This window comes from Bos indicus x Bos taurus, chromosome 15, assembly GCF_003369695.1.
Source record: "Bos indicus x Bos taurus breed Angus x Brahman F1 hybrid chromosome 15, Bos_hybrid_MaternalHap_v2.0, whole genome shotgun sequence".
NCBI classification, from domain to species: domain Eukaryota; kingdom Metazoa; phylum Chordata; class Mammalia; order Artiodactyla; family Bovidae; genus Bos; species Bos indicus x Bos taurus.
In genome coordinates, this window is record NC_040090.1 from 35,885,564 (window position 1) to 35,888,758 (window position 3,195).

General features: G+C 40.0%; 1 pseudogene; it reads right to left on the reverse strand.

Moving 5' to 3' along the window:
• Positions 1 to 755: 755 nt before the first annotated feature.
• LOC113904798 lies at positions 756 to 1,645 on the reverse strand (annotated as a pseudogene).
• Positions 1,646 to 3,195: the final 1,550 nt, after the last annotated feature.

Consider the following 3,195-nt stretch of genomic DNA (forward strand, 5'->3'; position numbering starts at 1 on the left):
ATATCTATTTCCCTTCCATTCAGAGTTCTAACTAGCTCCCTAGAAGAGAGTTGATCCTTCCATCAGCAATGCCCAACAGATGGCAACATATGATTTTTTTTTCCCACAAAACTTTTCTCCTGCTTTTAAATTTTGGAATTTCTGGTCTTACATGGTTTATATTGCAGTGTCACTGTGACAATCATATATGTTCCATTTTATCAGTCTCATGAATACTCTTACTTATTTCAGAAGTGTAAAATTGGTCATAGTTATTGTGTATCTTTAATTTTTAAAGCTAAAAGATGCTCAAAACCATTATTGCTATAAAAAGCATTGGATGATACTTATGGTCTTAAGTAACATAATCCCCAGTTATAATGTTTCATATGAATGCATTAGGCTTTGTGTTTTTGAGATTTACTTTAAAAATTAGTTGATATTAGCATACTTGGATAAATAGAAGTGTCTAGTTTAAGACCCTCTTCCTTACTATGAGAGAAGTCATTTTGGCAACCTGTAATTTGGTTAATTACAAAGTATCTTGATATTTTAAGTTATGAATTATAGCCAGGCTATACTCTATAGCTAGTAACAGGTACCCAACCAGAGGCCCATGTATAGAAAGAAATGACACAGTTCAACTGACTAGCCTGAAAACCCAAGCATCAGCAATAACAACAAACTCTTAGGGTATCTGGGTTTTTAGAAGGTCTATCTCTGATCAGTGCTTAGATTTCAGTATCTTATGTAGCCTCTTACGAATCTCCTTAGTCTTAATGGAATAGATAATTGGATTGAGCATTGGAGGCACAAAGAGATATACTAGGGACATGAACTTGTGCACATACTCAGGGGCATGCTTCCCAAATCGATGCGCCATGGACACACTAACCATGGGCACGTAGAAAATGAGCACAGCACACATGTGTGACACACATGTGTTGAGTATCTTAAGTCTCTCTTCCTGGGAGGCGATGGCCAGCACAGAGTGTAATATGAGCACATAGGAAAGGAGGATGAGCACTGAGTCTACACCAAAGGCAGAGACGACAATGAACAAGCCATACATGCTGTTGATGGTGGTATCTCCACAGGGCAGGCGGATCAGGTCTGGGTGCAAGCAGTAGGAGTGGGTCAGTATGTTGTCTTTACAGAAAGGCAATCTCTTCAGAAGGAAAGGCAGTGGGAAGACCATGCAGAAGCTGCGGATGATGATAGATATGCCGGTGTGAGCCACACGGGTATCAGTGAGCACTGTAGAATAATGCAAGGGGTTACAGATGGCCACATAGCGGTCAAAACTCATGGCCAGCAAGATTCCAGACTCTGTCCAGGAGAAAAAGTGAATGAAGAACATCTGAATCAGGCAGGCATCAAAGGCAGTCTCTGGTGCGTGAAAGCACAAGGTAGCCAGTATAGTGGGCAAGGTAGAAAAAGACACACCCAGGTCATTGACAGACAGCAGAGATAGGAAGTAGTACATTGGCTGGTGCAAGCTCTGCTCCTCCTTTATGATGAAGAGAATGAGGCTGTTGCCCAGAATGGAGACAGCATACAGCAGCAAGAGGAGGGCTGCTAACCAATGCTCCAGTCCCTCCATCTCTGGGAAGCCTGTTAAGGTGAAGCTGGTCACGCTCGAGATGTTAGTTTCAAAACTTCCCATGGAGTCCCTGAGTATCTTTTGGAGAAACACAATCAGAGTAAAGTGAGGTCAGACAATGGAAAGAATGGTCACTGTCCAGGATGGAAGGGACAAGGCTACTTAGATTGAACACCAAAGATCATGAAAAATTAGAAGGAAGCAAGCTAGGTATCATTGCTCACATCTCAGGCCTCTGCCATCTGATCATTTCTATAGTTGGGTCATGGGCTCCAATTCCTTCCCCACAAAAATCCTTTGAGTCTATTTTGAACACTATATCATATTCTTCCTGTTTCTGTATTCTTTGCAGAAATATTAAAATCTTTCTCCAGTAGCAGAAAATGATTTAGCCCTTTCTCTCCAAGTTCTAGCCACTACCTTCTTCAAGAAGTGAAGTACAGTATACCCTCCCCAGGGCCTTATCTTAGTGCTCTCCACTTACTAATGAATCTCCGTGTATGCAGGGATAACATTTTCATCTGTACTCTGAGCTGTGTCTTTTCTCCTGCCTACACTGGAGGATCTCACTCCAGCTCTCCATCCTATCTTTGTCGCTTGAGCTCCTCTCTTATTCACCAAGGATCCAGAGCCTCATGCTCATCCATTCCTGATTGCTCTGGATTTTTCTATCTTGCACATTTATGTGTTTTCCTCTGTTTAGATTAAGGATTCTCAAACTGTGCATATGCTAGATTCACCCAAGGAGCTTTTAAAAAAATTCCTTTGTCTGGACCCCAATAATACCAATTCAATCCAAATCTCTAGCAGTTGGATTCAAAAATCAATACATTAAAAAAAAAAAAAAAAACTACCCAGGAAATTCCAATGCAAAGTAAAGTTTGAGAATCAGAGGTTTAGATTATTTCCCATCCAAAACCAACTTTTTTCTTATTGAGGATCAGTTTCAGGATATACAGTCAAAGAAAATAAATAACAACAACAAAAATTGCTTTATTGCCCCCACATATTCTGCCAGTAATCACTGACTTATCTGCTCTTTCACACTATGTTCAAAATTATTTTCTACTCATAATGTCTTTCTTACCTCTTCTCTGTATGTCAGTTATCCCAAATTCATGTCTCTAGCTCAGATGTCTCTTCTAGCTATAGAGTCAAGCATCCAACTCCCTACTGGAGTATCAACTGTAATGGCTCATCAGCACAACATAAATATATGCCAATTTGAACTTCTGTTAATCACCATACTTGGTCCTTTGCAATATTTTCCTCATATAAAAGTCCATCTGCATTTATCCATGCACTAAAGCCAGAAAAACCTAGGAAGAATTTTTCACCCTCTCCCATTTCCAGGTTTAATTAATCTATTACTACCTTTCCAAAATATACTTAACACTGGCACTCCTGTCTCTCTCACTTCCAGCTAGTCCAGCATCCAGTCTATTGCACAGATCTATCCCTCAGCATTTTTAATCAGAGTGTCTATGGGCCCTTTCTTGCTGATCACGCAGCTCAGTGTCATGATCCTCTCTAATCCATCTTTTACAAAGAAGCCAAATTATCTGTTGATAATATAAACAAAATGATGTTACACTTCTATGGAAAACCTCTAA